This window comes from Hippopotamus amphibius, chromosome 5, assembly GCF_030028045.1.
Source record: "Hippopotamus amphibius kiboko isolate mHipAmp2 chromosome 5, mHipAmp2.hap2, whole genome shotgun sequence".
Taxonomy (NCBI): Eukaryota; Metazoa; Chordata; class Mammalia; order Artiodactyla; family Hippopotamidae; genus Hippopotamus; species Hippopotamus amphibius.
This window is the reverse complement of record NC_080190.1, coordinates 40,814,786-40,837,267: the sequence shown is the minus strand read 5'-3', so window position 1 is coordinate 40,837,267 and position 22,482 is coordinate 40,814,786. Positions and strand designations below refer to the sequence as shown.

Sequence of the window (22,482 nt, the reverse complement as noted above, 5' to 3'; positions counted from 1 at the left end):
CATGGGTTAAAGACATAATGCCTGCAAACAGTTTAATAAAGTTCATGGCAAACACTAAGTGCTCATTAAATGTTATTGTTATTGGAAGAAGTAAACTATCCTCATCCTTAAGAGGCAAAGCACGTTCCAAGGCAATATTAACAAAAAAAAGAGGTATCCTCATAAGCTCAGAAATGTTCTGGCCCACTTCACCAGAAAAAGGCTTGGTCTAAGTTTCATTTACTAATAAACTACAAATTGCTCCTACATCTGTGCACATATCTTGGGAGCAAAGTCAGAGTGGCAGCAGCAAGCAGAGGCTTGTGGGCCAGTGAGAAAATCAGAACTGTTCACAGCAGCCACACAGAAAACAAAACTGAATCACTTGCTCGAGATTCCTCAGCTAATACATGGTGGAGCTGGGGTTCAAACCCAGGCAGCCTGGCTTCAGACCTTGTTTTTTGTTTGTTTGTTTTTTTTAATTTTTATTGTAGTATAGTTGATTTAAAATGTTATGTTAGTTTCAGGTGTACAGGAAAGTGAACCTGTTATACATATACATATATCCACTCTTTTTTAGATTCTTTTCCCATATAGGAGTCCTTGTTCTTAACCAACACCTCGCTGTGTCCTCAGCAATGAGGGAGAGCACTAACTGGAGACTGAGAAAGTCACAGACCAGGAGCAGGACAGAGGAAGGCAAAGAGCCCCTAAAGATGACTAAAGAGGAGAGGGGAAATAAGGGAAATGACACAAAAGAGCAGCTAATGGGGCCAAAGAGTAAAAGGACCCAAACCACTAATGATTCTAATTTAAAATCTAAACAGAGTCCATGGCAAGAATTCTAAAAGGATGGCACTGGGAAAGTGAACTAGTTTTGGGATTCAGCATTTGCCTAAAGACAACAGTGAACAAAAGACATAAAAGCTGAGAAGGTGCCACTTAGGTCATTTACACAAGCCACACTGTGACTTAGAAACACCTGCTAGGGAACACGTCACACACGCAAAACACCAGCTGTCATGGGAGAGCCCCAAAATCATGAGAGTTTCTTACCAAGAATGAATTTCCTGCTATCTTTTCCTTGCATTTCTACAGCAGAAAAAAGGAAGAAAGGCCACCAGGGTGTTGAATTCTCTGTCAGTCAGAAGGGAGGAGAAGACAGAAGGATGAGAATTGTGCCCCTAGTTCAGTAGGAGAACACCCAGAGAGGACAGCAGCAGTGAAGAGGAGCCATATTCCCGGCCAGCCTCAAATGTGGCAGACTCTGTAACGGCCCCCGTGACCCCTGTCTCATTATCCATGCCCCTGCAATCCCTTCCATTGAGTGCGGGTGGGAACTGTGATTTGCCTGTAACTAACAGAATAGGACAGAAATGGCGGGACACATGGTTATATCACATAAGACTGTATCGTCCATTCTGCTACAAGATTCTCTCCCTTACTAGCTTTGAAGAAGCCAGCTGCTAAGTGGTGAGCTGCCTATAGAGAGAGCCAGGGAGGGCAGCCTCCAGCTGACAGTTAACAAGAAACTGAATTCTGCCAACAATCACATGAGCTCAGAAGAAAATCCTTCTACAGATGAGCCTCAGATGAGACGGCAGCCCTTCTGACACCTTGAGTGCAGCTTATAAAGTACCTAGCCAAATCATGACCAGACTCCTGACCCACAGAAACTGGGAGATAGTTTGTGCGCTGATTAAGCAACTAAGTTGGTAGTTATGTTGTCAGGCAGCTACAGATAACCAACACAGGAGGGAAGTGAGGCGCAAGTTCCAGATGCAACCACATGTCCTTCTGAGAGAGGAGGGGAAGGAGAAGGCCAGGGGCCAGCACCTACGATAGTGATCCTCACGTGTCCTCCTATTCCACTATCTCTGACCCAGACCCTCAGTGTCCTCTCTTACCACACATATCCTGTCACCCTATTCTTACCACTTGGAAGACAAAGTGGGTCATAATTACCAAGGAAATAACAATCTTGTAAATGGCAGTCCGGTTCCCTGGCTGGCCTGCAAAGGCTATTTAACATGCCAAACACGGACACAAATAAATGCCATTTGTAGCAACACGGATGGACCTAGGGATTAGCATACTAAGTCAAGTAAGAAAAAGACAAATATCGCATGATATCATTTATATGTGGCATCTAAAAAATAATACAAATGAACTTATTTACAAAATAGAAACAGACTCACAGACATAGAAAACAAACTTAGGGTTACCAAAGGAGAAAGGGGTGGGAGGAGGGGTTTGGGATTAGCAGATACGCACTACTATATGCAAAATAAACAAGGTCCTACTGTATAGCACAGGGGATTATATTCAATATCTTGTAATAACCTATAATGGAAAAGAATCTGAAAAAGTATGTATGTATGTGTGTGTATGTGTGCGTATAATATGTATATGTGTGTGTATATAAACTGAGTCACTTTGCTGTACACCAGAAACACAACATTGTAAATCAATTATACTTCCAATAAATAAATAAATAAATAAATAAATAAATAAATAAATAAATAAAAGAAACAGCAAGAGGACTTTGACCATCTTATGAGTACCATACTATGACCCTACCTATCATAAAATAATTTTAACAGAAGTGTTTTAAATGGGATATAATGGACTTAAACACTTTATAAAACCCATATTTGGAGAGACGCATTAGAGGTTTTCTGTATTAGTGGTTTTGAGAACAGAATAAAAATTCAAACATCTAAAGTTCCACCCAATTGCTAATATGGGCTCTTTAAAAACCAAACACGTGTATTTTGAAATCTTCTGCGCAAGTGCCAACAGCTTCTACAAATTAATTCAAGTAACAATTCTCAAGCAGAGCATACAGCTGCAACTCACTGAGCCAGAGACCTTTTGCTTGAATAGGCCATCTCGCTACAAGCAGAAACTGGAGGGGAAATCCTACAATCACATCATGTGAAAGCTGGAAAGTCCTCATCAGTCTTCTCATCCTTGCCTCATAGTTGAAGTATGATGACACACAGACCCAAAGTCGTGAAGCGACCTGTTCAGAGTCACCCAGCAGCACAGCCTGGGCCTCCTATTTCCTAGGCTTCTTTATGCTCAAGTCTACCAAACTTTAGCTTCAACTCTAGACATAATGAAATCAGTGGTATCAAACGTTCTGTGAGGAAGAAAATCGGGACTAACCTCCCCTGATTCTACAAAGCCTCAACTTGTAAAAACTAAGCTCTGTGGCGAGAGGGAAAAAATAACACTGAATAAATATTCATATTGTGTTCAATCCTTTTTCAAAAGCAATGAACAGGATTTTCTAAGTAAACTGAGATGCCCCTAAAATAGGCTGCCTTTTCTTATGAATGATCTGCTTATTTTTTTTTAATGAATGTTAAGTAGGGAGGAAAATCAAAAGAGGCATAGAACAAACATTTGTGCAAGCATGTTTGTTCCACTGCTTTATAAATCCCCACTCTGAAATTCACTGATTCATTGCACAGATGTATTCATTACACAGATATTCATTACACAAATGCTTTGGCGTAGTAGGTGCTGTATATAAGTACCCTGTTTGGACACAAAAAATGTTTACTGATATTTTCGGCAGAAGTAACCACATGTAAACAAGTAACCACTGCAGAGATAGAGAGATTTCCAGCATTTTTTTTGGGCGGGGGCGCTAGGCTATTAAGAATGCAGAATGGAGCTCCCATTTCTCCTAGAACAGTCCCTATTTAAAATAAAAATCAACTTGTTTTTCTCTGTAATAATGCTGCCTTTAAGGCCGGCTGTGGGAGTTATCAAAACAAAGGGGTTTAATGTCCCCAGGCCATATCCTTCCAGAACTCTCATCAGGGAAGGCGCTCCGTAGCCTAAAAGAAAGTGGTCTTTCACTCAGCATTCTCCTTCCTAATCTTTTCCTCTCAGCACCAACAACAAACGTGTTTAGAACAAACCAAAAAGAAATAGGGCTTATTTTCTCCCACGTAGCCAGCGGTTTTCTCACCTCAACATGAACTTACTCCTCCATGGGTATTACCTTCAGTAGGCTGTGATTTAACCCTCCCCTGTTTTAGATGCATCTGAACCCTCTGACACAGTATGACAAATACTGATATTACTCAAGGTGAAAACAGAGAAACTGTTTACCACAACGCAAGGCTCTTTTCTAAATGTTTCACTGGTACTAATTCATTTAATCTTGATAAGAGTACTATGAGGCATGTTACTATTATTATCCCAGTTTTACAGAAGATGAAACTTGAGGTAGAGTTACTCAGAAGGCAGGCACAGTTATTCATGCCACACATTCAACAAAGCCTTAGCGGGAAACCTCTACTCCCCCGCCTCATGTTTCCATGTGGAGGACTTTCCACTAACCCAACCATCCCGTCTCCTCCCAACCTCCTCCCTGGGAGAGAAGTGAATTATGTGAAGGGTGAGCTTGGGGGAAAGGACCTGGACAACATGGCGCAGACTCTTCAGAGTTCCTCCCTTCCCAGAGCTGGCCTGTCCACAGACGTGCGGCAGTCCAGGCCGCTCCCTCCACACTATGGGGGGAAACTGGCCTCACTGGAGCAGGAAATACCAGAAAACCTACTTAGCCACAGTCCTCTAATCAGCTTTTTTTTTTTCTAATCAGCTTTATTCTTCATAAACCTCTGCACGTCTACCTCCCATTGGTCTATCCATTGGTCCCAAAACTGGATGAGAAAGAAGGGTGTTAGTCAACGGTCCATCCTCTCAAGCCCTGGCACTAATAAGTTTTAAGACAGAAATGGGTGGGAAGATCTTTGTGAAAAAGGCAAATATTTCTTTTACAAAAAACAAAACAAACAAAAACCCTCCTCAAAGGGTATAAGAATATAAACAACACAGTTGTTTACAATACAACAAGGTTATCTGCAGAGCATGTCATTAGTGAACCTGCTCTTCAGGTGGCATCTAAAAAACAAGGCTATGCCTCTACTCTCTTCTCTGTGTTGGACCTCAAATCACCATCTCCTTTCCACACAAATAAATCACACAGATAACGTTCTCTACTGTCATACCCTCATTTAAGTTAGTGGAAAATTGCTTAACATCAGTAGCTGCATTATTTTTACAAAACAGGTAATACATTTCAATAGCATAGATTATCTTCAGCCTGGCCGAGTCTGTATTTTTATCAATAGCATCACTTTCTACTATAGAAAGTACAGTGACAAAAATACTACCCACAACTCTGTCATGCAGGAATAAAAATGTCTCTAATTTCCAGAGTTATCATTTGATCTTCCCTTTAATCTCAAAAAGCAGTGTGTCTGATTTTAAAAATACATTTAAAAGGGCTTTCATTCAGTAATATTGATCTTTTCGGCTACAGAGAGATTTTAATGCAGATAATTTGAGCTTCATGCTTTCTTATTCAAACTGTACTTAATATTGATAAGAATAGTATCCTAAGCAAAAATTTTGAAATAAAAAACAGACCCACATGTTTTTTCCACAGTTAATTTAAAAGCAAAATTAACCTCTTCAAAAATGCACATAAGGAAGTCAGTCATCCAGCACCGTCAACTTCACAGAAAAGAACAAATGAAGATACACAGGCACTTCCATGCCTTGATCCTCGCAGCACCCCTGATGCAGGCATGGCGGCTGTGCCTTTATCCCCATGTTCAGAAAAAAGAGCCTGAGGTTCAGAGAATTACAGTAACATGCCTAAGTGAACCTACCTTCTAAGTGGCAGGGCTCACCTTGAAACATGATTTTTTCTACTGGAGCCAAAGGATGTGTTTTTTCTCTTCTAGGCCACCATAAAGCAAGAAGTAATGGGAAAGTCCTCTGAGAATGAATAGTGATCAAAATTCAAGTGAAGAGCAAAAAACAAACACTGACCATGATGCAGTGTGATAGGATGTTAATGAGATGTGTCGGCTTCATTTATTTATTAGCAGAGCCCGGGACAACTGGTAAAAAAGGAGAGAAGGAAGAAAAATTCAAACAACAGAAATAACAAACAGCAGACTGGCCATGGAGAATACGAGAAGAAACACCAACCAAAAGAGAGAAATGATGCGGGGACATTCGTTTACGGATTATGCCTAAATCTGTGGTTGGCAAATGTCCTCCGAAAAGGACCAAATAGTCAATATTTTAGGCTTTGCAGGGCATGTGATATCTTTTGCAACTATTCAACTCTGCCATTACAGTCCGAAAGCAGCCCCAGGTAACACGAAAATGAACGGACGTAGCTGTGTGCCAATAAAACTGTATTGACAAAAACCAGTCTCTGGCCAGATTTGGCCTTTCAGCTGTAGTTTGCTAACACCTGGCCTGGGTAGTCACCTGGCCTCCACAGGAGATGATGTGACATTCTAAAGAAGCAGAGAGAAAGATGCTACAGCTGACAGAAAAAGCCTAGGGACAACATAACCGTTCAACTGGTAGCAAAGTACCCCGAGTGCTGCCATTCCCATGAGCACCGAGCCTGCGAGGGGCTCAGTACGGCCTTTTGATTAGGAGACTGAAGTGATGCGTTTGTTCAGCAGTAGCTTATCCAAAGTTATTAACATTCAAAGAACCAATCTGTAAAATATTGTGTTGATTATGACTCACAGAACTGTTAAGTCCAGGCTTACCCTATATTTTACATGGGCGATTATGGGAAAAATCACCCCAATTGTTTCAAAAGTAACTATGAAGAAAATTGAGAGGAACAGAAGCAACTGAATAAATCCTGGCTTCCATCTCTGACAGTTCCTCCACATGGAAAACTCCCCCTGACTTTTCCTGTCCCATTTTCCTACCTAAATCTTGTTCCTCATTTAAGTGTCAATTTAAACATCTTTTCCTCCAAGAAGCTCTTCTCAAACATGCCAGGTGATGTCAAGACACCTGCCATTCATTTCTATGACACCGAACTTCTTCATTACTCTCAGTACACCTATAATTCCTTCCTAGTTTAACGTCTGCTTCCCTTCTAAACTATAAACTCCTGAAACCTGCTTGTTCAAACTCAGATTGCAACGCTGGCAATGAGACCTTAATTAAACAGAAGGCTTGAGTGTTTCACAATGACTAAGTGTATAGCTGGTGATGATCAGCAGGGCATGATTTTGCAGGGCAACTTTGGGGCTTTTCCAGCCTCAACAATGTACAATGTGATAAAGCTGAAGAGGGAAGGCTATGACTAGGTCCCAGTAAGCAAACTGCCCATATGTTTAAAAAGAATAAAAGCAGGCCACCCATTCTTAGCTTTGTTAAAGTAGAAGCTACAAGGAAGTTTCTCATGCCCATCAGTTTTTCTTTTTTTTTTTTTTAAAGAAGCAAGTGTGGTTTCTGGTAATGATAAAATTTTCATTATCCTAGGCCCTGTTATAGTCAACGATATTTAGCTGGATAGATCTAAAACAGGTGTCTGTATAATTTCTTTTTGTTTAGAGAAATACACAGCCTATACAGAAGCACAAACATTCACATACCTATAGAACTGCTTGAAATACTGGGGTAAAGATAGATTATAACATACATAGAGTATGATCCATTTTATAAATAAAATAGGAAAATAACTAAAAGGATGTATGCCCCCCAAAGTGGCTGTACCTGATAGAGGAATTTGGGTTAATCTAATTTTTCCCTTTTTATTTATCAGTATTTTCTTTTTATACAATTACCACAAATTTTTAAAAGTTTTTTAAAGTTATTTAAAACAAAAATCCCTGCTGATTAGACAATACTTCAAAGCTGTTTGAAAGAAACAGTATACATAGGGAAAATGCGAAACAGGACAATGCTGTTATTATTTAACATAGCTTTGCTGACAGAGTTAAAAAAAAAAGTTTGTGACCTCCTTAAATGTTCACCCATTCCTGCCAATCTCACAATGATGATACATCCACCACGGTGAGCATCCGCAGACAAAACAGGACCAATGCCGAGGGTGTTAATTTCTGTTTCTAACTACATCTTTACTTTTCCTGGAGCATGATATATTTTAAGTTGGCCTAATTTCTTTCTGGTCTTGGACTCTGAGAATTGCACTAACTTACCTAGCCGATTTTAGTGATCAAAACGCATTAGCGGCAGATAAGAAACTTCAAAAGTGAGATCTTCTCTCTTTAAGGTTATTTATATAGGTCAGGAATTGGCAGCCAGACATTAGGAATGCTGAATTACTTACCTGAAATTTATTTCCATTGTTTACTCTAGAGTCTTTAAATACATATTTAAGTATATTTAATTAGAATTCTTGTATTTATCTTGTTTATCAGCCTATGCCTAAATCAGAGAGATTACCAAATGTCCCATCTTAGAGTATGCTTTAATATCTCATATTTCTTTTCATAAATACTAATCATTTCATAAATATTGTCTTGTATCTAAACAATGTTCTGTTGGTCAGTAACAAACACCCATTATGCATGAGTTTAAAGTACTTTTAAACTCCAAATGAAAATGAGGTTCAACACCTCTTTAGAAAGGACGGAAATAAACCACACAAAACAAATTCTTTAAGGGATTGGCTTTATGATGGCAGAAGTGTCCTCCATTCAATAACAATCATAAACTGTGGGCAAATATAAAAGGCAACTTTGAAGGCACTGGAAAATAACCAAAAGCAGGCAGAAAGTGGATCATCCACAGCCCTTAAATAAGGGAACCACACTGAATGATAGTCATATTTATACAGCTTATTCTGTGAGGGTACAAGCAAGTTTATGTAGCAGCAGATGGAACTCAAACAGCAAACCACGGTCTTGCTGGTCAGAATATAGGCCTGCCAAGGTATCTAAAACTTGAGAAGAAAAATCCCCCAAATGAGGAAGTCAGGCCTATATTTGAAGCCCCAAATTTGCAAATAAATTCTACACTTGTTGGCTAAACCCAGAACTGCAAGACTCCAAGAATCCCAGAGGGGGGAGAAAAAAAAAAAAAAAAGATGAAAAGTTTTCAGAAAGCTGACAGATTCCAACAGCTGCCCACCTCAGAGGAGTTTAAAGCTCAAGATGTGCCAGGTTTCAGGGGCCTGGTAAAGGCCTTAGACCTTCCTCTGACACCACAGAAGCACCATGTATTAAAGAATAAAGAACAGGGCAACTACAGGATATTTCCTGGGAAATACAGGCAAAATGGAAACAGATAACATAAACACGAGTCTACTTAACATTTAAGGTAATTTGCAACCTAATTCCTTGTTTGAACAAAACTCAACTCTCCTCTGGGAAACATAGCAGAATCCCAAATCTTTACAATGTAGCATCTGCAATGCCCAGCATACAATTAAAAATTAATAGATACCTGAGGAGAATGGAAAAGTGCAACTCGGTGGTTAAAGATAACTCAGTGCACAGACATAGACCCACAGATAATCCAGGAAGTGGAATTAGAAGACAAGGGCGCTAACAATGCTAAACACACTGAGAGAATCTGCAGAGAAAGATATAATGCGCAAGGAAACAGGAAATTTCAGGAGACACACAGAAACTGCAAAAAACAAAAATTAAAAAAAGAAGTCCTAGAGCCTAAAAATACAATATCTGAAAGAAAAACTGTGTTAGATTAACAGCGGTTGGATACAACAGTGAAAAAGGACTGGTGGACTTTAAGATATGTCAGGATAAAGAATCCAGGCTGAGGCACAGAGTTAAAAAAGAACAATGGTTTTAAAAGAGTCTCAATGACCTTGTGGGGCAGTATCAAGCAGTCTAATTTACATGTTAAAGGAGAGTACATAGAATGGAGCAGAAAAACATGTGTAAAGAAACACAGGCCAGAAATTTTCAAAACGGAGCAAAAACAGCAACATACCAAAGCAGAAAACTCAGCCACAAGAAAACCTCGCCTAGCCATGAAAACCAATGAAAACCACAACAGCAAAATCTTACAAGCTGCCAGAAAAGACATGTTACACATGTGAGAACAATAATCAGAATGAAGGCAGACACTGCATCAGAAACAGGAGGCCAGAAGACAAAAAACATCTTTAAATCACTGAAAGAAGAGGAGAGAAAAAAACTGTCAACCTAGAATTCTGTCGACAACAAAATTATCTATCAAACATAAAGGAAAAATAAAAAAATCTTCATATAAATAAAAACTGAGAGAATCTGTTGCCAATAGGCCTACATCGCAGGAAATGCTAAAGAAAGCTCTGAACTGAAGTGATACCAGATGTAAATTTCAATCTACAGAAAAGAATGAAGAACCTTGGAGTAACTGTGTAGGTAAACATGAAAGACTATTTCTCTAATTTCCTTAAAACATACTTATTAGATATACTGTATAAGATATAGTTTGTGTATGCAATTACTTTATATATACTTAACATATATTGTATTAAACGTATAATACTGTATTGTATATTCTGTAACATATATGGATGTAAATTGTATGAAGACTACAGTGCAATGGATGAGGAGGGGCAAATGAAACCATACTGTTGTAGGTTTCTTACATTTTTATAAAAAGTAGTAAAATATTAATTCAAAACAACTTTTTATTAAGGATGAATATTAAAATCTGCAGAGAAACTACAAAAATCATACAAAGAGGTATAGCTGAAAATCCAAGAGAGAAATTAAAATGTAATACTAAAATACATTCAATTAAACAAAAAGAAGGAAGAAAAGGAGATACAGGATTAAAAGAAAATGTCTAAAAATAGAACAAATAGGAAGCAACAAAATGGTAGATATAAAACTAATCATATCAATAATTACAGTAAATAGACTAAATATTCCAATTAAAAGGCACAGGTTGTCAGAATACATTAAACAGTAGTACCCACCTACAACAGGTGTATTTTAAATGCAAAGACACAGACAGATAAAAAGGTGGAAAAGGATATACCCCTTTACTGAAACTATCCATTTCTAAATCAACAATGACCTCCAACATTGCTAAAGCCAATGGTTGGTTCTCACTTTTCCTTTAATATGACCTATCAGCAGCATGTGACATGGTTGTCCTCTTGCTTCCACTTGAAATGCTTTCTTTACTTGGCCCCCAGAACACTGCACACTCTTTCAACTGTCCACCTTCCTTCCAGCAGTTTCTTCTCACTCCCCTTTGTGGGTTCTTCCTTATTTCTGTAAGTGCCCAGAGGTTCATTCAATTCTCAGATCGCCTCCCCATTATCATTTACTCTCTAGGTCAGCAGTTCTCAAACATTTTGGTCTCAGGACCACTTTACATCTTTAAAAATTAATAAGGAATTCAAAAAAATTTTGTGTATGAGGGTTATACCTATAGATAATTACTGTATTAGAAAACTGAGAAAACATTTAAATATTTATTAATTCTTCTAAAAGCAACTATAAGCTCATTACATATCAACATAAATAACATGTTTTCATAGAAAATACATTTTCCAAAACAAAAACATACATTAGTAAGAACAGCATCATTTTACATTTTTTAACATCTCCCTAATACCGAGCTTAACAGAAAACAGCAGATTCCCATATCTGTGTCTGCAGTCAATTTGCTATGCTGTCACAGGTATCCTCTGGGAAACACTACTGAACTGTACATCTTAGTATTATTATAAAAAGTTTTCACTCTGCAGACCTCCCTGTAAAAGTCCAAGGAACCCACGGGTCGCTACTATACTTTGAGAACTACTTTAGGTGCTCTCATCCAATCCTATGGTTTTAAATACCATCTCTTCTAGGACAACCCTCAATTAAAAAGATACCTCTGGGCTGGACTCCTTGAACTCCAGGTTCAAATACCAACTGCCTACTCAATATTCTTACTCAGGTATCTAACAGGTAACTATTGTAATTAATAAAGACTGTACTCACCACCTGCCCTACAAACCCAAAATTTTCCTCCTGTGCTCTTCTCCCATCTTAGTAAATAATCACTAACTTACCAGCAGCTCAGGTCAAAATCTTGGGAGAAACCCAGAATGCTTCTCTTTTTTTTCAAATCCACATCTAAGTCATATCCAAACTCTATGAGCTTCCTTCAGGAATATATCTGGAATCTCACCATTTCTTATCCCTCCACTACTCCTTCCACCCTGGTCCAAGCTTACACATCTTGGCCTAGACTTTGGCAATAGCCTCTTATCTGGTCTCCATGCATCCTCTTGTGTTCCCTGTGGAACAATCTTCACATAGCAACCAGAGGGATTTAAGGCATAGTCAGATCATAAGTCACTTCTCTGCTTAAGACTGCAGGTATCTTCTCACCTCACTTAGAACAAAAGCTAGACTCCGCTTCACAGCCTACAGAGGTGCTATGTGCCCAACTACCTTTCCGGACTCGCATCTTAAAACTCTCCGCTCACTCACTGCACTGTAGCCACCTCAGCCCCCTGGCTGTCACTAAAACACTCTCCCCTCAGGGTCTCTGCAGTGGCCGTTTCTTCTGCCTGAAGCCCACTCCCCTCATACCCCCTAGACTGGGGCTTTTTCCTGTGTCGGCACTCAAACACGCCACATGGAAGATGCCATTCTCACCATCATTCCAAACCCTTTCCCTTCTTTATTTTCCTTCCTAAAGCTTGTCGTTACCTGACACGCTTGTCTGTTCTTTGTTCTCCCTGCTCCTACGCAATGAGAAGAGGGCCTGTGTCTGGCTCAATGCTGTATCCCAGCACCTAGGACAGTGTCTACTGGGGAGCAGGTGCTCAACGTATATTGTTCGAGTGGATGAACAGAGATGCTGGTCCAGGTAGCACTGGGAGTTGAAGGTGAAAATGATGAGGCAGAGAGACCAGGAGAGGCACATGCAAACCAGCACTTTGAAGAAGAAACCATAAAAGTGGAAAAAGTAGCACCACTAAATAGAGGCTATGAATAAAAGGAGACAAGAACTGCTGTTGGATAGCACTGCTACCAAGGTCAGAGAACGAAGTGATTACCAAACATTTATTTATTTCAAATAGTAGCTTGTAAAATCCACTCAAAATACACAAACATCTTTGGAACAAGAATGTTTCCCTCGAATGTCACCTGAATCAATGCAGTACAATCTTACACTCTATGCACACAACTCTTCTTATACAAAACAGAAGGGAAGGCCCATACAAAGGAAAATGATTCGCCTACTTAGCCTACTTGCCAAACTTTCAGCCTCCACCCTAACTTTTCAGTCATCCTCACAAACTGGTTCCAAGAGGGAGACAACACTAGAATAGTTACATTAAACTAGGTTCTTACACCCACTAAAACCCAATGAGTCTGCCCAGAAAGCCCGAATCAGATCACTTGTGTCAGGATTCTAAGAATGAGTGTCAGGGTTGCTTCACCATAATTAATATCAAAATCACAATGCCATCTGCACAGCAAAGGAAACTATAAGCAAGACAAAAAGACAACCCTCAGAATGGGAGAAAATATTTGCAAATGAATCAACAGACAAGGGATTAATCTCCAAAATATATAAACAGTTCATCCACCTCAACATCAAAAAAACAAACAACCCAATGAAAAAAATGGGCAGAAGACCTAAATAGGCATTTCTCCAAAGAAGATATGCAGATGGCCAAGAGGCACATGAAAAGCTGCTCAACATCACTAATTATTAGAGAAATGCAAATCAAAACTACAATGAGGTCACCTCACACCAGTTAGAATGGGCATCATCAGAAAATCTACAAACAGTAAATGCTGGAGAGGGTGTGGAGAAAAGGGAACGCTCTTGCACTGCTGGTGGGAATGTAAATTGATACCGCTACTATGGAGAATAGTATGGAGGTTCCTTGCAAAACTAAAAAGAGAGTTATCATATGACCCAGCAATCCCACTGCTGGGCATATACCCAGAGGACACCATAATTCAAAAAGACACATGCACTCCAATGTTCATTGCAGCACTATTTACAATAGCCAGGACATGGAAGCAACCTAAATGTCCATCAGCAGATGAATGGATAAAGAAGATGTGGTACATATATACAGTGGAATATTACTCAGCTGTAAAAAGCAAGGAAACTGGGACATTTGTAGAGACATGGATAGACCTAGAGACTGTCATACAGAGTAAAGTGAGTCAGAAAGAGAAAAACAAATCTCGTATATTAACACATATATGTGGAATATAGAAAAATGGTAACAAATCAACCGGTTTGCAAGGCAGAAATAGAGACACAGATGTAGAGAACAAACATACGGACACCAAGTGGGGAAAGCGGGGAGGGTTGGGGGGAATGAATTGGGAGATTGGGATGGCCATATATACATTATTAATAAGAAAAAAAATACCAAATTGTACACTCTAAATATATGCAGTTTATTGTATCTTAACTGTATATCAATAAAAGTTCTCAAAAAAAATCACAATGCCATAAGTAGGACATTGGTTAACAAATGTTTTATCCAAAAAGAATTTTAAAAAATATTTTTCTTCATTCTGATCAAGAAAGAAAAGTAGCACATATGGACTCAAATCACAGCTAGTATCCCAAATTCAGGTGGCCAGTGCAGAATGACAGTCATGACCAGTCATCTGCTATCCCTGTTGGAGGGAACGTGAGGCAAGTGGGGGAACGGTGCCTGGTACAAGGTGATTCCCCATTAGCAAGTCTTTGTGTTCACAGCCCAAGTGGTACCTTCACTTAATCTGTTACCAATGTTATGTTTTCATTATTCAGAGTTAAAAAATGACACTGTATACCCTGATCCCAGTGAACTCCCTTTTCACAGGCTCCACATACACAAAAACAAAAGAGCAATATCTCTTAAACAGAACGGAGAGAAAACTGTCCTGTCTGTCTCTGTTACTGTGATACTCTCCCTTCTAAACTACTGCTTGTGTCAGTTTCTACACAATTAGGAGTGCACTCTTGAAATCTCGCAAATAAACAAGAACAGAGAGATTTTTTAAAGCAAAATACTAACAAATTTTTTTTTCAAAGAAAGAAAAGAAAAAGCAGAAAGGGTAGTTTGCTACAAGTTTTTTTCTTAACCCTCTTAAGAAAGCTGAGGAAGAGGTTATCATTCTGAGGTTCTACTAGCTAAGAGAAAACTAATCTGTTTAGCTACCTATCTATTACTTTTGCTTGACAGCAGCACGGTTAAATCTTCAGTGCTCACAATGTACAATGCTCTTTGTTAGGAGCTGGAAAGCATCCTAAAATGAATACGAATTTCCTTTTAGAGTTACTCAGGGTAACAGAGAGAGCAAGGTTTTTGACTATGACAGATCTGGGTTTGAACCAGCCATCCAGTGCTTTTGAACGCTGTTGCCTTGGGCAAGGCTGAGTTTTGGTTTCCTGGGTTTGAAACAAAGAAACTACTCAGGCCTCTGTACTTATTGTCTTCTTTGCCTGGGAAGTTCTTGCCCCAGATTAAGCAAACTCATTCCCTCCCCTCCTTCATGCCCTTACTTGCATTTACCTTCTCACTGAGGCCTTCCCTGCCCTCCCTACTTCATGCTACAGCAAACACGTTACACACACACACACACACACACACACACACACACACACACCCGCACTCATACTCACTCCCACCCACTTCTCTGCTTCAGTTTTTGCCAGAACCCTGATCACCATCTAGCACAAATGTATTTTAGTTACTCATCTAGTTTATCCTCTTTCTCCCACTACGCTATAAGCTCCATCGTGCAGGTTTGGGGGTTGTTTAGGGGTTTTTCCCTTTGTTCACAACCTAAAGTATCTAAGGGAAGGTCTAAAACATAAAGGTAACACCCAAAGTTTGCTGCATGAAGGAATTTCCTGAAGGTCCCTGCAAGGTTCCAGGGTTCTCATTAGAGGTCATGTAAATAAAGACCTTAGGAGATAAAAGGCACACATTACATAGCAGATATTATTACTATTATTATTATTATAACTTCTAACAGTTTCAGACTATCCGAAACTGTTACTAGAATTTTTTTTTTTAATAATGAGAACAGTTATGTCAGAGATGGCACAGGCCAACTAAAGATTAAGTAGCAAAAGAGGAAAAAAAAGAAATGACTGCTATAAATCCATGGGAGGGAGATCACTCTGGATTATTCTACATGATGAGCCTAAGACATTTACACACTGCTGCACAGAAAACAAAGTTTAAGAGGGGAGTGAGTTTGAAAACAGATTCTGGGGACTTCCCTGGTAGTCCAGTGGTTAAGACTCTGCATTCCCAATGCAGGGGGCATGGGTTCCATCCCCTGCCTGGGAACTAAGATCCCGCATGCTGCACAGTATGACCAAAAAAAAAAAACAGTAAACAGATGCTGTATTACAAAGAGATGTCAATTATGTGCAGTCAAAATACATGTAGTCAAAAAAATACTCAATGTATCTTTGAATGTGTTACTTAAAAAAATTATCAAGAGTGCCCCAAGATTAAACCCTTGCATAAAAGAGAAATTATTCACATCAACAAAGCTTTCTTCATTTTACTAAAGGATTTGTTAAGAATTCCTCTAAAATTAGTGAGTTTTCCTTGTCAACCTAAATGTATTCAATTTATTAAAAATATCGATGATATAATTTTCAGAAATGTACTCTGCTGAAAAATATAACTGATAAGAAAAAAGAAAACACTAGGAAAATTCTATGTTCTCAAATTTTGAGCAAAAAATAATAAATAGTGATGCTTTGGATTAAATAGTTTAAAAGCCTGAAAATATTTATAACATGGGATGCAAACCATTTTCCTCCTTAGAAACTATTTCTACCAATGCCAATTCAAAGTAAACATTACAATATTTTAAAAACAAACAGCTATTTTTTCAGAACTAAATGTGAAGATCTGTTAAGCTAACACATTTTACAAAATTAAAACTTCCAAACGCAGCTACTCAAAAAATCATAATAAACATTTCCAAGCTCTTCAAATATTAATCTTAAAATTCCTAATCATAATACCATCTTATGTAAATGTGCAGCTGACAAATCATGCTATTAATCCAGCTGGCATGCTTACCATGGTGTGTTTCTGATTCCTTCCATGGCAAATATTTAAAACAGACTACTAATTTTCATAATCTCAAAATACATAACTGTTCTAGGCAATCGTTATCCCTACCCTAATCATTGTAACTTGAGCTTTCTTCCAATTTAAATCAACATTTATTCCATTTCACATTTGCTTAGCACCATACCACATGCTCAGAAAAAGTATACATTAGTTCAAGTCACGCCAAATATATTGCTGTTTCCAGGGAACTGTGTTCTAATGTAGCAATGTCGAGTGACAAATAGACGGGGAAAGGCTATGTGCGTTAGATCAGTAACCCCCACAGCAAGTCCTCCTCTGCAAAAGTAATCTAATGGGGGAGTCTCAAAACAAGAAAATTAAAGTTCACAACAGAGTGTGTGATTCATTTAGGTTAGTGAGTGGCACATGTACATATTACGTAGTTCTATCAGTTGGCAATGCGTCTTGCTATACTCCTAAATAGTGCCCAAAGAGTACTGAGTCAGCTGAATTTTCAGATCATAAAACTGATTCTGCAGATTTGCACACTGTACATTTAAGCCATAACAGTAAGAATTTCTTCTTGAGACTGATTTCTTTTTTGTATCACTGGCATATTAATTATTATTATTATATTAATTGCAACTATTTTCACTTTCAAATAATATTCCACTAATTCAGAATCAAATGAAATAACACAGAATAAATGGACCAACATACACCAGAGCCTCTCAGGACATCACCATGTGGACACATGGCAGATATCACATAAGGAAAATGTAACAAATAAACCCCCCATAAAGTGGAGGAGTTACTTAGGAATCTTACTTAGAAGGGTAAACTTATATGATATAGTAAAATATTAGACAATTAATCAAATCAATGAACAAAAATAAATCTCATCTCAATAAATAATGTGTCAAAGACAACAAGGTCCCCACCAACTCAGAAAGCATATTACCAGGAATTATTCTCCACCTCATTCCTGACCTAATCCAACTGTACACGGCAGACACTCAAATTAAAAGGGGAGGCTGGGCTTGTACTTAAATTTTTAATAATTTTTTGAGCTTTGCCCTAAATATCTTCCCATTTCATCTATTAGAAGCACCTACTAAAAACAAAGCAACAAAAATAGATCTCTTCCATTTTTGCAGAATGACACAATAGATACCTTAAACTACTCTCCCAAATAAAGAAGAAAATGTATCTTTTTAAATGTACCAGTGAGGTGACCATAAAGTAGGAGACAGTAAAAGCAGGAAGTAAGAAAGCACCAAAACCAGAACTCTGGTCACCTTGAACTTATTATAATGATTACATGGAGCAAGAGAGGAGATAAAACCAGAACCTCTCAAGCTGGTGAGTTTAAGAGATCCCTGCATCAAACCACAACTTCACAGAACTATACCCTCAGGATATGGGCAATGAATGAGAAATAAACTTGCTCCACCAAAAGAGAAGAGAAACTGCTTTTTAACCCCAGTACCTTTTGGGGGGCTAGGGTGAGGCATGCCAGTGGTCTGGGTGGAAAATCTCCCTTGAGAATTCACAGCCAACGACTAGCACTCGTGTGGTTTTGCGGTCTAAATTCACACTGTGTGCTTCAAGAAAGCTCAGCAGAGAATTTAATTTAAAGACTTTCTAGATTGATGGTACCTACAGGTACTCGGCAGAAGCAAATATAAATACTCCCTGGAAAAACCTATCTTTAATCTTTATCCTAAAGAACTCACACAGATAAAACTTTCAAGGAACATGAGTTCACAGTCAATAAATCATAAACACAAGGAAATATGATACTATGAGTGAGCACCAAGAGAAACAGGCAAATGAAATCGGCTCTGAAAAGACTTCGAATACTGGAATTATCAGCATAAAATAAGTATACTTGATATATCTCAATACAGAAAAACTTGAAAAGGAGTAAAATTTTATTTAAAAAAATATTACCAAGCTGGTCTTCAGGGAAATTCTTTACTTAACCCACTGAGCTGTGGCACAAACATAGCTAAAGTGCCTGATTCAAGAGGGGTCCGTTCTGTGATTCATTAATATCAACCTTCAACTTAAGACAGCCCACCCAAAATGTTTTAAAAGAATGTAGAAACAGATAATGAAAATTTCACAGACTGTCAGGCTCAATTTCACGCACCACATCACTCTAATGGCAAGAATGCCCTCGTACTACCCGCATCAACCAGAACACAGAGACCAGTCTCCTAGGGCTAACCTTTCAGGGGTTACACTTAGTACCATTCACTGACCCCATCATCAAAGGTTACTTTCTACCACCAATGACTGTAAGGCTATCACTCCATCTCTCCTAATCTTAGAACGTCTGTGGTACCGCTAGGGAAACCACTGCCCTAAAAGCAGGTCAGTCTGTGGGAATTCCAACTGGAGGGCCTTTGGTTAACTACCAAACCCAAGACAGACTGTGTCCGTAATGGAGAAATACAGCCATAATGAAAACTGGAAGTGATACTGTGTGAACATCTATTTTCCTTCTCTTTTTCATCCTCCTGTATGTTCTCTATGCCAGAGTGATTCTCAGTCTTTACTTCCTTAAGGAAGTAAACAAACCTTTCTTTAAACAAAATTTTGTGGAAGTTCACTATATAAAACATATAAGAACAGAGCTGTTGGTTGATGGGACAAGAAGGAGGTCAAACGCCTCGCCCTCCTCCCTCACCTGTAACCTACTCCCAGGTATATTAGAATCCCGAGGGCAGTAAGGAACCATGTCTGAAAAGCACTGGCCTGGTGAGGATGATGATATAATGGCAAGGATGATAATTTAACTTAACAGTGATGTCCTTAGAGAAGAATAAAAAGGAACACTACATTATAGTCCCGGCTCCATATCAGTCTGTTCTAAGTAGAGTACGTCTATTAAATGTTGACCCATCTCAGCCGTAATCACCATTTGAGAACTCTGACTCCTCGGAGCACAGAGCTCTTCAGTTCAGCAGAAGCCATATTTGTACTGCACTGTGAATGTTTCCAAGAGATTGTAAAGCAGCATCACTCACGAGGCCTGGGGTTTCCTTGGGTCAGTGCAGCTATCTGAACCAGGGCTTAGCCCTTGTGAAATATTTAGCCAAAAAAAAAAGAGAGGGAAAAATGCTTAATTAAAATACATGCTGCATCAAGTACATTACAGAACTAGTAGGACCAAACTATCTGCAAATAAGGATTTGAGAAGTTTCTTCTAATCATGGGAAAACTGACGTTACTTGTCATAGATGCATCGCCTCAATGAAAGAAAAAGCAGGTTGCAAAATTTACAGGTCAAAAGGGAATTTCCAGCACTGCATGCATTCGTACTGGGAAATTTACAAGTCAGGCTCATTGTATAATGTGACAGAGGAAGTGATCTGGGTTTTCTCATCATACTCTTGATTACATTATTTTATAAGATATATAAAAACTAGTGGCAATTACGGAGTTTTTATTTCAATACTTCTGTCCCACCACTGTGGGCTAATCTGCAGAGGTACTAACTGAACTGAATGAGGATTAGGTCTCTCTAATAATGAGATGGAACAATTTATGGTACTGCCCACATGGAATACTTTGTAGCCACCTTCGCGCGCGTTGTAGAGAAAACTTAAAAACAGGGAGAAAATGCTGAAGTTACACTGAGTAAAAATGGATCTAGAACACTATAATTCTAATTTTGTACTTTTTACGAGGTATATGTAGTCATAAGAATAAAACCTGGAAGCATCCACACCAAAATATTACTAGCGGCTACCTGAGTGACGGTTGGTATTTTGTTGTTTGAACTTATTAACACTTACCAAATTTTCTGTTTAGAATCAGGAAAAAGTTACATTTAAAAACAAAAAGAGGGACTTCCCTGGTGGTGCAGTGGTTGAGAATCCGCCTGCCAATGCAGGGGACACGGGTTTGATCCCTGGTCTGGGAAGATCCCACATGCCGCAGAGCAGCTAAGCTTGTGCGCCACAACTACTGAGTCAGCACTCTAGAGCCCATGAGCCACAACTACTGAAGCCTGCGCACCTACAGCCAGTGCTTCACAGCAGGAGAGGCCACTACAATGAGAAGCCCTCACACTGCAACAAAGAGTAGCCCCTGCTTGCCTCAACTAGAGAAATCCTGCACGCAGCAAGGAAGACCCAACGCAGCCAACAAATAAATAAATAAATAAATTTTAAAAAATAAAATAAAAACAAAAAGAAATTTTACTTTTAGTAAAATTGATACAATATACCTGAAGTTCTAAAGTTTGTATATTTCATAAATTTTGAGACTCATATACAAATGCCAGAGCTCTGTGACTGGGTAGCCAAACTCCAGCCACAACTGCTTTGGAAGGAAAAGCTGCTCACCAACTGCTCAGGTGAGCCAAGCCTAACTGCTCCTGGAAGCGAAACAGGCTCAGTGTGGAAAAGGACACACGGCCGGGGGAGGCACACCCCCCAGTTCTCAGTCCATCATAACAGAATTGTCACTGTTTGGATGCAGCCCCATCAGGGACTGCACCAGGCCAACCTAGAAGCCTTTGCTTCTGTGAGGATGAGGCCTATTTAACTGCTTATTTTAAGACTGCCTTTGTATTAATGCAAAGCAGAAAAAAATCCTTGGACACGTTTGCAATCTAGATGCCACCGCCATGTAATCAGCGCGGCAGTGTAATTGTTCAAAGCACAGTCCGTGAAATCAGACAAATCTAGGTTCAAGTTTTGGCTCCACAATTCTCTAAATGCACGGGCTTGGGCAAGTTTCATAATGTCACAAGCCTCGGGTTATTCATCTTTCAAAGAAGGTTACCAAACCAACCTCCCTGGATTTTAGTGAAGATTTAAAATACTTATCAGTATATATAGCCTCTGCTAATTGAATAAAAATGTTTCAGAAGTCTAAAGACACAGATTTTCAACTCATGTTGCCCACTATTGAGGACCAAAAAAAAAGTGGATACTATTTAGTCTTAAACTCACTTAAAGTTAAAACTCACATCCTTCAGGGCAACTTGCCAGCTATATACACTGAAAGTGATCACTTGAGCCAAAACTAAGCCTTTGAATAGACGTTCTACATTTTAAAGAATTCAGGCTCTGAAACAAGTTTGTGAACTATATGAGAAGATTTCTAACAAAATATCATCATTCTTTGTCTTTATCACCTTCACTCACAATATTGAAAGGATCTGGTACTGGTGCAAATGTCACAGGCACAACAGGATTGTATCATAAACATCAAAGTCCACTCATACTTCCTATATTGGCCTTATAATCAACTCAGAATGTACCACCAAAGACATCAGAGCCTATGTTAGAAAGAAGGCATATTTTAATAATGTCTCATAACAATAATATTCTCTCAGTAAAATTATAAAATTAGAAAACACAATTTTAATATGCTAATTAAATGCTATAAATATAATTATAAACCAAATATGAAACCATGAAATGGGAAAAAGTAGCAAATAATGGTGGAAAAGGTAGAGCAGAAGGTTACAATTTTCCACAAACCTTTGGATATTTTTCAAACCCTGCTTCAAAAAGGAGAGAAAGCATAGTATTACTGCCTTTACTGCACACAGTACAGGACAGACAGACCTAGTGCTGAATCCCATTTCTGTCATTTACTCTCTGAGAAATAGTAGGCCAGTTATTTAACCACTTGGACCC

General features: G+C 38.8%; 1 protein-coding gene across 7 annotated transcripts in view; it reads right to left on the bottom strand.

The window, feature by feature from the left end:
* The window catches only part of SGMS1 (sphingomyelin synthase 1), a 276,032-nt gene that overhangs the window by 105,884 nt on the left and 147,666 nt on the right, over positions 1-22,482 (bottom strand). The window lies entirely within an intron of this gene.